The sequence below is a fragment of the Sus scrofa genome, chromosome 6 (assembly GCF_000003025.6).
Source record: "Sus scrofa isolate TJ Tabasco breed Duroc chromosome 6, Sscrofa11.1, whole genome shotgun sequence".
NCBI lineage: Eukaryota > Metazoa > Chordata > Mammalia > Artiodactyla > Suidae > Sus > Sus scrofa.
In genome coordinates, this window is record NC_010448.4 from 112,658,021 (window position 1) to 112,673,624 (window position 15,604).

Consider the following 15,604-nt stretch of genomic DNA (forward strand, 5'->3'; position numbering starts at 1 on the left):
ATCCCAAAGTCCCCTCTTTTCTCTACTATGTACCCTAACTTTCACAGGAGATATCAACTGAGGCTGTGAATTCAATGTACTTTGTAATCCTGCAATATGCATCATCAGACGTTGAGCCAAGTTTTCCAAATACATTGGGCATGTATTTGGCTATGAGAACAAGACAAATTTTAGGAAGCTCTTTTGCTTTCTGATTATGCTTTGAGCTAAAAATTTAAAACCCTGAGTTTTTCAATTTCTCTTTGTAGAAAGAAGTATTGCATCCTGAAGCAGACAGCCTGCCCCACGGTCCTCGTAGCCGTCATTTACAACAGAATGCGTTACTATAACGACATCTTTGCATCCCAAAGCCTTGTCTTTAACAGGCACTTCATTTCAGGCAACTACACTGATAGGCTAACGATTATTTAAAAATATTTGAATATCATGGATCAAGGCAATGAGGTTATTTTATTTCCAAACTTAACCAGGTTATCCCAGGTTCTTCTCATTTTCGAAGGCTATTTTATTTTATTTGTCTTCTTGCCATTTCTTGGGCCGCTCCCTCGGCATATGGAGGTTCCCAGGCTAGGGGTCTAATCGGAGCTGTAGCCTCTGGCCTACGCCACAGCCCCAGCAACACGGATCCAAGCCTCATCTGCAACCTATATCACAGCTCAGGGCAATGCTGCCGGATCCTTAACCCACTGAGCAAGGCCAGGGATCGAACCTGCAACCTCATGGTTCCTAGTCGGATTCGTTAACCACTGAGCCATGACAGGAACTCCTTGAGGGCTTTTTTTTAGGACCACCTTCAGTACCAAATATTTTCTCAGAAGGTCCTACCTGGACAAGAAGAAGCTCTCGGAATTATTTCAGACAGGAGAGAATTTAGCTGTGGTCATTAGAAGCTTTCCTAATTGTTAGAATGCCTGGAGAGGTCAGGGTCATGGATGATCTCTGTTAACTCTCAGGTTCACTACAACCTTACTGAGGAGGAGGGGATTTCAAAAGTCGTGGAAAATTAATAGTAATTGACACAATTTCTCATAATGTTATAGTAGACAATTTACTAGGAAATACCCAGAGGTGACTGTAAATCCTCAACTGGGCTGAAGACTAAGTTTCTGCCCACTATTGACATACAGCAGTTATGTGAATTCTGCTTTCTCTTTTGCACTTTTCAAATCTCTCACAATGCTGCTCATTGGCAGAATGCAACCTGGAATCCTACTGGCAAGGGATTCTAGCCATGGAAAATAGGGGGAGGTTAAGATGGGGAGGCAGTGCTAGGTTACACAGAGAGAATAATGAGCCCTCCTGACATAGTCTGTGAATTTGATTTTTTTATGGCTTTGTATCCAAAGAGGTAATTAAAGGCATTTACATCTTAACTTATACAGTGTATGTGAATGTTGATTAAAATGTTCACGGTTCAATTGACACAGAACAAGAACTATCAGCGCCTACACGCATTCATTCTAAGGTTGATTTTTGCTAACATTATTTTGTGGTTAGAAAAAAAAAAACAAGCACAGAATCACATCCTGGCTGATTACAATGATACAAAAAACAGATTAATGAATGGCAAACAATAACAGAAAGCAAAAGCAATGTAACAACTAAAATTTGGCAAAGTTTAATTATATCCTTTCAAAAATGAAAACCACACAACAGAATAAAGAATTAAATATTTGAATGAAAACAGAATAAGTCCTTAGCATCCAAAATAAAATCCTGTTGTTGTTTACAACCAGTGAGATAGAGTATATGTTGTCTGAATAGAAACCGAAAGTGAATTAGTCTAGATCATTCATGGCCCTCTAGTCCCCTTGTCCATCCCTAGGAAACACAAAATTGAAACATTTGTATTAGAAACAAAATTAAATCATTTAATGATATGGTCACAATCACTAGTATCCTTAATATGTATGGCTGTTTTGATAGTTTTTACTCCTTTGATGATAGTTAGACATCATCTAACAGTGCCTGGACAGAGCAGTTACCAGATATGCATTTGTTGAATTAATGAAAAAAAATGTAGGCTGTACATTTTAAAGATCATACAAACAACGGTAACCAGGCATACTAATACTCTTAAGCCCTGAGGTAGAAATCAAGAGAGAAGCAGTTACTTTTAGCTGCCACGAGTCAATTCATTGTGTGAACCTGGGAACATCATTTCAGATCTGTGTGCCTTAATTTATTTTTATAATATCGAGCGCTCCTGCCCACTCTACAGAAATGCCTGACATAATTACTTCGCTTTGAGCTCTTTGGAGGAAACGTGAGCCACACGTTTACAATATATATTGATAACAATGCTAGGCTTTTGTGGTAGTAAACAAACATGCATTACTTTACATATTAGTGAGGTTCCATTGTTAACTGAATCCGATTGTATTAAGGTAAGGAAACATTTAGATGATAACACATTTCAAAAGCTTAGGTATTAAATCCAGATTTAGGAAGATTGTTTATGTAGTCAACAAAACTTCCCTACATGTCTACAAAGTCTGTTCAAGTTTATTTTGTTCTTCGCTTTTACGATTCTTTGTGTCTTGCCCAGAACGAAATTCTACTGTGTAAGAATAGTGTCTCTCTTCCAAAGTGAGCAACTTTTTTTTTTATCCCTCAGAGAAATAAAACCCTTTAGCTCCAAAGGGTCTTTCTTTCTACTAACGCTCAGCCTTTTGGTAGTGTTGAGATATCCTAATAGAGCTCTTTCCTCTCCCCAAGGATCTTACCATGTGACTATTTTTTAAAATACTCAAAAATGTTTAAAAATGATTAAATAACCAGAGTTCCCGTCATGGTGCAGTGAAAACCAATTTGACTAGGAAACATGTGGTTGCGGGTTCGATCCCTGGCCTCGCTCAGGGGGTTAAAGATCCCACCTTGCTGTGGCTGTGGTGTAGACTGGCAATACATGGAGGTTCCCAGGCTAGGAGTCCAGTCCAGCTCCAACTGAACTCAGAGCCTGGGAACCTCCATATCCCTTGGGCACGGCCCTAAAAAGACAAAAGACAAAAACAAAACAAACAAACAAACAAACAAAAAAACAAAAGGAAACAAAAAAAACCTGTGATCAGTGGGAAAAGTTCTTACCTCCCCAATCCTCCAATTGAAAGTTTGGTCATTTCCATGATTTTTACAATTGGTCTTAGGTTAAAAAAAAAAAAAAAAATCGACACCACTCTTAATTATCAAAGTCTGTAATTAGAATTCATATCACACATAAAATCCCAAACTCCCAAATTGAAAATAAGGTCATGCATGTCTGGTTGTTGACTGACTTTCTGTAACTAGTGACTCTCTGGGATGCTTAGAAGATTCTTACAGATTTCCCAACTGCCCTGGTGTCCAAGAGTGAAAGGATGGAAGGAAGCCCCTGTCCACTGGCTGGGAATTCCAGTGCCGGTGATGGTATCAGCCACTGCTGATGTCCTGCAGGGAAGGAGAAATCCATGTGCTCCTTCCCTTTTCTCTTCCTGGCTTCATCCTTTCCTGTTTGGAAAACTGGTTAAGCCTAGACTTCTCCACAACCTGGTGAGTGGCTGAAAGCACAAAATCTCAGGTGCTTTATTTATTCTCTATTAGTGGGGCCACAACAGAAGGAAGCTATTTATTCTCAGTTATTTTTATTTATTTTATTTTATTTTATTTTTGTCTTTTGTCTTTTTCAGGGCTGCACCCGCCACATGTGGAGGTTCCCGGGCTAGATGTCAAATCGGAGCTACAGCTGCCAGGCTACACCACAGCCACAGCAACGCGGGATCCGACCTGCATCCGAGACCTAAACCACAGCTCACGGCAACACTGGATCCTTAACCCACTGAGGGAGGCCAGGGATTGAACCCACAACCTCATGGTTCCTAGTCTGATTGGTTTCCACTGCGCCACGACGGGAACCCTTAGTCTCAGTTATTTTCTAGAATGTTCACCTTTTGACACAGTAAATCCCCTTTAGTTTTCAATGGTGGGGAGAGTTGTGTTAGGAGGAGGTGGCCTTCCATATTGACAGAAGTGGCTTTTAAGAGAATCTATCTAGATCTGCTCAGATATGGAGGGAATTTGCTATAACAATTTTATGAGATGTCCTAAAGTAGACTGTCTGCTTAGGTGACAGAAGTTAGGAGGACACAGGTGGTCCCCATGCTTCAGGGGGATGATGAAGTGCTCTCAAGGCACAACATGTGCTGGGTCAGTAACTCTTATCTCTTGTCTTGGGAAGTAAAAAACATGCCTACTGGCTTCATCAAGGTTCTGGATGAACAGGTCAGCCCATCCTCCTGCTTCAGTTAGGACACTTTAGGTGACAACTCTTTGGCTAAAAAACTAAAGGGGATTTACTGTGCCTTGTAACTAAAATGCACACCCATGGAGGACAATGCAGGCATGGTCTTGCTTCTCTCTGACCCTTCTGGATCTGCCTTCTGCCAGGAGTTGGCATGAATGAAAAGACAGCTAGCACCAACCCGGGCTTCACGTTCCCTTCTTTGTATCCATGGAGGAGAATACCCAAATGGATCATCTTAGATTCCATGCCTGCTCATCCCGTAAATCTATGGCTATTGCAGGAGATATGCATTTTTTTGATTGGTGAAGACTAGTTTCTAGGCCCTTCCCAGTTGTACTTAGAGTCAAAACTCATGGCTACTTCCCAGTGGAGGGGACAGACAACTGCCTTGCTTGATAATACCCAATTGTAGGGGAGATTTTCTTTCCTTATATAAAATAAGGAAATGAACCCTAGATTTCCTCTAAGTCCTTGAGAATCCTCTATTGGGTTATCTTCTGTTTAAGATGTTAAAATAACTAGTCTTTATTTCCCCATGTACCTGGGGTCATGAAGCCATATAGACTCTCCTTTGGCTCAGCAAGGCTTAGTCTGGAATCATTTTTTCCCCGTGGTTTTGTATTATTTTTTCGTTCTTTTCAAAAGCACTGATTTGATCAAAGATTCAGAGTTTAGTAGAGATCGTATATCAGTTTTATGTATATGTGTCAATTATTTAACGATTATGACAAAAATCCTAAGTGATAGAATCTTTTTAGGTGATTTTTTCCTGATTGTAGTTACTTTAATTTTAACTCAGCACACTTCTTAAAAAGCCTGTGGATGTGGCTACATGGAATTGTTTCTTAGACCCCACTGCCTATCAATACAAGTAATCTACTTTATTTGGTTTAGATTCATTTGGATTTAATTAATTGTTTTAAATAGGTACTTGAGGTAGCTATTGGGCCTGATATTGACCTGGCTTTGTATAAACAAAATTACTATTATTATATCTAACCATGGCAATGTGGGCTTAATCTTAGGAATACTAGAAACTGAAACATATATTCAGGTTTCAGTTAATTCTATTAATTCTATTAATTTTAATGATATAAAATGTAATATGGAAACTTGCACCAATGGTATAATTGAAAATAAAGCATTTCTTAAAAATCATCAGGGTCCTTTTTTTTTAAAGACTAGGTTTTATGAAAAAAAATGACTCTCCTTATTTAAAAAAATTTTATTCTTGAGAAAAATGAGAGAATTGCTTTTTAAAATTTTGACATCCTGGAATTTTGTTTATCTGATTTTTTCTAAATTTTTCTTATTCTTCATATTGGCTACAAGTCAATATGACAGCATGTATTACTGAAGGAAAAAGAAAACAAAAATTAAGTCCACCAGAGCATTTCTAAGCCACCATGGAGTACAACAGAGACAGGATGAATTTAATGTAGGCAAATGTAATCAGCCAGAGTATAAGAAAGCTTAATTTATTATATCCTTAGGGAGAAACAAAATCTAAGTCTAAAGATCATTATGACTGTAAGAGACATGAAGAATAAATTAAAACAAGCAAACAAACAAAAGCTATTTTGCAACAGATTATTCCTCAAAAAACCAGAGAGATTAGAATTTGCGGCCATCGGTAGTCCTTTTCCCTTGAATGTGAAACCTCATGTTACTCGAATCTTGAACTCAAATCAATTATCATATTGTACACTCCACTTTTGCTTTCATTTGTGGTGTCATCAATACATTGTTACCAATTTATCTAGAAATTAACTTTGAATTTATTCTTCATTTTGTCCAATGTTGATTTCCATTGGTTCCCTGCCTTGGCACACTATCCCAATAGAAATATATGGTGATAACAGTGAGGAAGAGGCAATTAGTTAATTTTGGGATTGAGAGGACCTTATGCCTTTAATATTAATATTGACAACTCACCTGGTATCATAATTTAATAACTGTAAATCCCTATTTATTCTACTGAGAGTCTGTTTCGTGCATAGTTCCTTGGGCCAGAAATTGTGGTTGGTGCTACACATAAATGACTATTCAAGCCTCACAAGAACCCTGACGGCTAAGTATGCATTACTCCTATTTGATAAATTAAACAATGGAAGATTAAAAGATTAAACAATTTTCATCTTATATATGCAGCATGAGACTGAAGTTAAAAGCCAAATATCTTTAACTGCAAAATCTATACTCTTTCTATACCACTTTGCTATGTCTTTTTAGTTTTATTGTTCTTTTAAAATAGATTATCATTTAGGCTTGTCCATTCCTAATTTATGCTTGGTCATAGAGTCAGATTTTCATTAATCCAGAATAGATCTGCAAACTAGTGAAAGTTAAGACCTAGTTGCGAATTGGATTGTGTAATATTTCATTGATTGGAATATGCTCACTTGTTCATATTTTAACATCTTTGAAATCAGGATGGACTTACTTGATGAAAAGGAAGAATTTTGTCGTGGTTTGATTACCATAGTTCGATTTTTCTTTTTCAGTGGCATTTAAATGAATGGTGTGCTTTCAATTTACAGTTCCTTATATTAGATGAAGTATGGTACTTAGCTCTTCAATGCAGAGACATTTTAGGGAAAACAGGGTCATTCTGTTTCATGCCCAACTCCACTCTGTGCCATCCCCCTAAACAGGGCTGGAGAAAAAGGTGCTCTGTTTAGAGGTGGGGTGAGTTTGGTAGTCTGACCTCCATTGCCATTGTCATCCACTAACTTCCCCATGGTCAGGTTCTAACAATGGAATTTCCACTCCTTCTTCAAAATTTCCCTGGATAATTGAAAAGTGATGTTATTTTTGTAGTTATTTCAAGTTATTTATGTTCTTTTCCTTCCACTTCTTTTTCAGTCATGTTAATGAAAAATCCCTTTTATTGAGTCCTTCCCATAATTTCTTTAAAATATAAAAAAAAAATAGAATTTTTTTGTCTATCCTCTGTGTATGTAGGATTTTATATGTGCATGTAGGATTTCAAGTGCTTATTATATAAACTGTTTTTCTTGTTGCTTCTTTGTCACTATCCATCTGTATATAAGGATATTGAATTTTTCCATTATGTAAATTTTAACTATTACTAAAGGACTTAAGCTATTGAAAAAAGAAACAATTTTTATTGTTGTGTGAAACATGGTCCATTTTGAAGCCTCTCCAAAGCTCTGACCCTGGGGGATTTCAATAATGCCCTGGGAGAAATGGATCTTTTCAACTTCAGAACATCTTCATAGCTTATGTTGCAGAGAAATCTGTTCCTTCTTTTATAAAATGGGGGGTAGTGACATTACCTACTTATCTTTCTTATGGATATGGATAAGTTAGTTAACACATATAGAGCTTAAAACAAAGGTCTGGCATCAGCTAAGTGTTAATAATTTGCTATTATTAGAAACCATTGGTCTTTATCAGACACTGCCACTCTAGCATTTTTTTCTGAATATTTTACACATCATAAATTCCTGGAAGGCAAAGATTGCCTTGCATGCATCTTGGTATCTCTCTTAATGCCTAAAATTGTGCCTTAGAGTAATCTGAAAAATCCCATTTTTTACTGAATGGGCAAAACTCCCCATTCAGCACCCAACCTAGTTGGATCTATAAGTTTTACTCAATACTTGAGGGAACCAGGGTGTGTAGATCTCTCCATTTAAACTTGGTCTAGGGGAAATAAAACAGGCTTTGGACACAGACTAACCCGACTTAAATCCCAGTTACCTTTTACTTTATCATTGGCAGTCACTTAGAACTAACTCTCTGACTCCCAGTGGGCTTTCATAAAAAAAATGAGTAATATTTACCCACTGTTGTGGTATTTAAATTATATAATGTTTGCGAAGGGCCTAGCCCAATGCCTGACATAGAATAGGCTTTCCACAAATAGTAACTATTGCTAATTATTACTGTTGCTATTAAAAAATTACTACTTTTAGCAGATTCCTTTATACCACTAGAACTTGAGTTCTTTTTTTATAAATAGGGCTAGCATTGTATCCTTTAATTTGATTAAAAGAGAAATAAGATGAAAAAGAGAATTAAGACTAAAAAGAGAATTAAATTCTACACAATAGCAATTAAACTGTTTTCACAGTAGGTGCACCATGAATGATCTTTATCCTCCATCCTCCCACTCCCTTTCTCACATCTTATTCCTTCATGCAGCCAAGGAGCAATTTCCTTGTTCTTTTAAAAGAGAAATTTCCAGGAGCTCCCTGGTGACTCAGTGGCTTACAGATCTGACATTGCCACTTCTGTAGCTTGGGATGCTGCTGTGGCATGGGTTTGAATCCTGGCCTAGGAAATTCTGCATGCTCTGAGAGTGGCCAAAAAATAAAAAGAGATATTTCCAAAAGTTCCTCAACTCTTGAGTATGTTGTGCTGTTTAAAAATGAGTAAAATTAAAGCCAAAGGACTTTGACTTTTTAGGTTAGAAAAGTTATGAAAACATATGGAATAACCTTGGCCCATCTTCCAGCACCATTGCCATGGTGTATTCTGTAATCTCCCACGGGTATCTCTAGTCTTAGCTCTACAACAGTGTGGAGAGAACTGATCCTTCTGTTCCTATATAAAGTATTCCTGAGGAGTCCATTATGTAGTTTCTGTTTTTGCTCCTCAAGGTGTTTTTTCTTTTCTTTTCTTTTTTTGAGTTGTGGTTCCTTTGTCTGAACAAAATGAAAAGATCCTAAAACAAAAACAGAAAAGTGATGGATCTCTCTCCTAATTTCCTGAAGGAGAAGGTCTAGGAAAAATCCTGGATGTTTTGTTACTATAAATTTCCCCAGTACAATGAGAAAGCTTGTATCAGTCTGCAGACTTGGACAGGGACACTGCTGTTACAGGGGCTAGAATTTTATATTGATGGCATAATTTGTCAGTAAATTGTTATTATTATCTCCTTATTAAAAGATCAGAATTCAGAACACAATTGTCATGCTTGCCAACTTGGCCATGAAGTCATTAGTGATGCTGACAATCCAATTACAGTTGTGCTTATTTCTTCACTGATTGGAATCATGGCAATTTCAGAGCATGTGAAAGCATTACAGTACCTGTAAACTGAGTGGGGCTGATAGGAGTCATATTTAGGAACAGGATTGTGAGAATGGCTAAGACTACACAGTAGGATCACTGGAAACTTTTAATGTTTTACATGTCACACCTGCCCTAAGGAACCACAATGTGTGACATACACCTTCAGTGAAAAGCTCTAACTAGAATCATAATACCAGTGAGTTTCTTTTCTGCACTTGGTTTTAGGAAGAAAGAAAGCACAATGAAATAAACCAATGTCTAGTCAGTTCAGATTCAGAGTTCAATATACTACAGCTTATTACCTCAACAACAATTCATACTGACCCTGAGGCATTGCAAAGTCATCAATCATAAAAGAAATATTAAATTAGCTTTAGTGTACTGTACTTAGCAAGGCTGTAAAGTGAACTAATGCATTTTGCAAAGATTTTTTTCAGCTACTTAGGCGGAAACAAAACAGTTTTTTCTGTTTAACCCCTCGGTTATCCAGAAAAATGCTATTTATGAGTAGTTAACAGAATTCTGTTCATGAGAAGTTAATGGTTCTCTAATCATACACATGAGTGCTAAAATGGGTCTTGCTGGGATTTTTAATTTTACCAGTGGGTATAATAGACATGATGAAATGTAAAGAACATGTCCAAGTTGGCCTATCTTGAAGCATTCATTATGATGCCTCTAAGTCACATTTGGATACTGAAGAGAATGTCAAATGTCCAATTCTAACATCAGTGCTGTCGTTGTCGGGAGAAGGCACATCATTAGAGGGAAAGGTAACCCCCGGCCCCATGAACCCTTGCAGAGAAAATATAATTAGTCACTCCCAACTGTCCCAACCTTGCATTTGTAGTTCCTGACTTAAGAGGAATGTACTTACCATTTATCTTCATTATTGCCCAGCAACATTAATAAAAATCAGCTTAAGATCTAGCAAAGAATCACTTCCTATAGATTCTAATTTAATTTAGGAATGCCCAAATTGAGGGGAACATCCTTTCTTTGTCTTTGAGACATGAGTTGGTTTTTCTGTGATATCCAGCTTCAGCAATAAACAAAGATGATGCAGATGTGAAGATGCACAGCCAGTTCTTCCATTGATTACCTCCAGACATTAATTTTCTATCTAATTGCTTTGGTTGGCACTTTCACCTCCAGCGGTACTTACATATGCCTACAGATCTGTTTGATCACAACTCTTGGGTTTTGAATTATTTAATACCCAATCAGTTTTAGAAATGTTGTCCTTCATACTCTACCCAGAATTTCTGCAGAGGAACGCATATAATGTGGTATTTAACAAAATGAAAATATTTTAACTACAGATTGCCTTAATAGGTCACCATCTTTGTAATCCTGAATTATTTTCTTTGTTCATAAAACAACTGCTTTAATAAAATCGAAATCACAAAATGCTTCCACATTCCATCTGGGTTGAAAGAGCATTAGAACATGTTATACACAAAATATGATAAAAATATATTAGTCTCAGGAAAACTATAGCTTTGCAAAAATGTTATTCTTTCTAATTAGCTGCAATCTTACGATTTTTCAATTCTTAACTGTCACTTTATACGTTTTTAAAGCAGTCCATACTGGCCTTTTTTTTTTTTTCCCTCTTCAAGTAAATGCTGTATTTTATCTTAGACTGAGTACATAACACTGGTTAGTTCTTTTGGCATTCTGTGGGTGTGGGCCTCAGGTGGCTCAATCTTTGCACTTTAGATGCACCAAACAACATTACCATCTTAGCTGGGCAGATGCCATCTTCTCAGCTGCTTTGCTCTCCCTCTAAAGCTACTTAATGTCATTTTAATGGCACCATTAGCTGTTAGTTTCATGATTTTCTCTACTTAGTTGTGACATGACATTATATTCATTCAGTATTTTCCAAAAAGGAAAGCTCCAAGGCAAGCATATGATATTAGTCTCTAGGACAGTTCTTATGAATTAATTTGCAAAAGCCTTTCCCCTATTTTCTAATAACATTTATTTTAATTGAAGTATCAACTATCTTATCAAATATTAACTCATCTTTTCTAGCTAAATTTTTTCTAGCTCTCAAAACAATAATTACAACTCTCATATGCATATATGCGCATCTAATCCACTCATATATAATTAATACATGTAAATACATATATGCATACACACACATTAAGCCAGATATAACAAAAGTTTTGATATGCTGAGAAAGCCAAGTGGTTTTAGATCTCTAAGTGACTATAATTTGCACAAAGATGACCAGTTCTCACATCAATCAAGGCCAATGCAATCACTAAAGTGACTGCTTCACAGAGAAATTTAACAGAGATTTATTTAAAGAATTTGTTGAATATTTTCAGATAAACAATTGTCTTATTTGCCTGTTGAAGCTACTTCAGCCTGAGTTATCCGAATAATGTTTAAACTCTTTATTCTACCATTCCTTGTAGGAAGCCTCATATATTAATCAGTTTGCTTTGATGGTTCTTTGTGAATGTTATCTTACTGTGTATTTAAGTGCAATAAATAAACTTGACATTTATAGGAATAAAGGAAGAGGATATATATTAAGCTGGAAAATGTAGTCAGCAGCTTAGTGGACATGTGCTTAACTAGAACACAAGGGGTTTCTACTCTTAAAAAGAAGAAGGGGAGAATAGTGTTTAGAGACAAAGGCTACATGCTCCAGTTCATGGTTGTGGGCCCCTAGTCTGCCTTGGGCACTCTTTTTCCCACGGAGACCACATCACCCTTGTTCTAAGTAAGAATAGCCCAAGTCCCGCCCAGTAAACTGCATCCAACTCAAAGTCCAGGACCTCTGAGTGATGTGCCACGCATTCCAATAGGCTTGGAAGTAGTTCCTAAATGTCCAATGACCTATAAAAACTCATTTTTCTGTCTCCCATGTCATACCCAATAGAGAAGAGTGGCATAGAATCACAACAGCACCAATATGGTTTTTCATGTGGAAAATAGAAAATGGAGAAAAACACAGAAGCCACTGGTCCATAGCAGTAGTGAAATTCTGTAGTTCAGAAGGCCATGGAGAAAGTTTCTTGTTTAAATCCTGGATCCATGCTCTGTCAGGAACGGCTTTGCTCCTTGTTTTCTATGGCTCCCAGATATGCTTTTTTAGGAGATTTTTCTTACTCAGATTTTGAACAAATTGCATTTGTTCAAAATAAGAGAAACCACAAGTCAGAGTGGCAAAAGCTTTAGGGGGGGTAACTGATTGACCTCCAGGCCTTTTAACCTGCCCTGTAATGAAGCAGGCTGTGAAAAGATGTGTGGCCCCAGAAAGGCATACTTTTTAATGTCAACTTATCTCCAACATGCAGACTTTTAGTCAAAGGCTTCTAGTTGGTTCCATTTACCTCAAAGAGCAAACGGTCAAAGATCTCCTCCTCTCTTGTTTCTTGTTGTAGAGACTGATTTATTGATTGATTCCTGTTCCTGACCATCCCTGTTTCTCTTAAGTTACCACTTGCCACCCTGAGGCTCTTTGAAGCAACTGGCAACCCTTCATCTGCTTTTGCCACCGCCTGGTTCACCTGTGAGAACCCTTAACCCAAGCCTCTGGAGACATGTCTGCGTATCAGCTTTATCTCCTGCTGTTTGGGAAACAGAGCGGCTAGCTTTTCTAGCTCAGCCTTGCCTCCAATTTCCCAGTCACTTAGCAAACTGACAGAGAACTTCCTTTAGCAGAACTTTCTTTGGTTCTCTGCTTGTGAAATGTGAAGTGGTTAATTCTCACTTGAGTGCTCTCTTTTTTTAGTACCTTTTTGCCTGGCATTGGCTGTGAACAGCACCGACACCCTGATGGTTTCCAATATGTTTTCACAGAGCCACGGTCTTAGTAGATAAAAGTTCTACCTCTCAAGTTCTCACAGGAAACTGTTTTGCCAAAATTTTATTATGATATGACAGAGTTACCAGCTTTCTGATCCGACCATTACACTATTGCCATATATTTTAGGTTTTAGTTAGGGCAGCAAGAAGAAGTTAATTATATGCTTACCATATAACTAGGCCATTCTATTCCTAAATATTTGCCCAGGATAAATAAAAATACATATCCACACAAAGATTTGTCCATAAATAGTCATAGCAGTTTTATTTTTTCGAGTCCTAAACTGGACACAAATGCAAATGCCCATCAATAGATGAATGGATAGGAGTTCTCTTGTGGTACAGCAGGTTAAGGACCTGGTGTCACTGCAGAGGCTTGGATTACTACTGTGGCACGGTTCAGTCCCTGGCCTGAAACTTTCACATGCTGCGGGTGTGGCCGAAAAAAACCGCAGATGAATGGATAAATAAATTGTGGTATGTTCATTTAACAGCACACTACCAGCAATTAAAAACCTGAACTATTGCTATGCCACAAAATGGATACATCTTAAATTGGTTATGATGCATAAAAGACACTAGATAGAACAATAACAAAAAAGAGTACATACTGTATGATTTCATTTATATAAAATTCTAGAAGATGCAAGTGAATCTCTGGTGACAAAAGAAGTAATTGACAAGAGAATGAGGAGGAAAGGTAGGAAGGGCGAGAGAGGGATTTCAAGAAGACTGAGGAAACTTCTAGGTATGATAGATATATTAATTGTTTTGATTATGGTGACAGCTTCATGGGTATATGTAGAAGGCAAAACTTGTCAGAATGTATACTTTAAATATTTGCAGTTTAGTGTATGTTTTTTATTCCTCAATATAGCTATGAAAAATAAAAAGTTAACATTTTAATAGTGTCTTTATTAACTTCTTATGCTTCATAATCTAAGCAGAAGACCTATGTATGAAAATCTAAATATCAAATTGTAAAATATCAAAATATAAAATTGTAAAGAATAGTTTTCTATTTGTAACTCCACAAAGATTGACCATTGCATTTCTTGTAATGTGTTACATGCTATCAAGCTAAAAATAGGCACATAAGCACTTATTTTCAGAAAGTTTTTTGAATCTACAAAAGTTCCATTTATCATTTAAGATAATTGTTAACTCAAGTGAAAGTGTATTTATTCAAAGCTGCCAAGATCACACCAATCAGTTTAAAATAATAACAAAAAAATTTGTTTTGCTTTTACAAATATTATCACCTCTCCCACTAGATTTGATGCCATTATACATTCTACATTAACTTTTTACATTTCTTTACATTTTATATTAAATTTTTTATAACACTAATAAGGCTCTATGGCACAGAATGAATTATTTTGATATTACCTATTAACTTTAAATCTGAGTTGCTTTTGTTAACTCTTGCTCCTTAGAAACATTCATTAAAAAATTATATTTATGGGGACTTCCCGTCGTGGCGCAGTGGTTAACGAATCCGACTAGGAACCATGAGGCTGCGGGTTCGGTCCCTGCCCTTGCTCAGTGGGTTAACGATCTGGCGTTGCCGTGAGCTGTGGTGTAGGTTGCAGACGCGGCTCGGATTCCGCGTTGCTGTGGCTCTGGCGTAGGCCGGTGGCTACAGCTCCAATTCGACCCCTAGCCTGGGAACCTCCATATGCCGTGGGAGCGGCCCAAGAAATAGCAACAACAACAACAAAAAGACAAAAGACAAAAAAAAAAATATATATATATATATATATATTTATGGGAGTTCCTGCTGTGGCACAATGGGTTAAATATTCAACTGCAGTGGCTTGGGTCATTGCAGAGGTGTGAGGTCAATTCCAAGCCTGGAATTGTGGGTTAAGGATGTGCTGTTGCACAGCTCTGGTGCAGGTAGCAGCTGTGACTCAGATTCAATCCCTGGCCTGGGAACTTCCATTAAAAAAATTACATTTATGGAGTTCACTGGTGGCCTAGTAGTTAAGGATCTGGTGTTGTCACTGCTGTGGTGAGGGTTTGATCCCTGGCCTGGGACTTTCCATGTGCCACAGGCATGGCCCTCAAAAATTATATTAAAAAAAAAAGTGTTTTGACAAATTAAGGTAGATTTTTTAATAATGTAAATTGTAGCCCTCCCTTCCTCTTCCCTTCCTCCTCCTCTTCCCTTCCTCCCCATCTCACTTCTTTCTCTTTGCTTTACTTTTTCTTTCTTTCCTTGTTTTTGCTTACATTTTAAAAATGTATTTATTAAGCACTTGTGATTCTGAGTTCTAGGGATATGAACTGTGATCCCTAGCCTTACTTTTGGATGTTTATCTTTCTGTTAGTGAGAAAAGGCAATGGTACCCTCCTGAAGGTGGAAGTTGCTGGAGGATAAAGGAAGATGGATGGCATGGGCTGTGGATACTAGAGACGCTTGAGGATGGAGTGGACCTAGGCACTGAA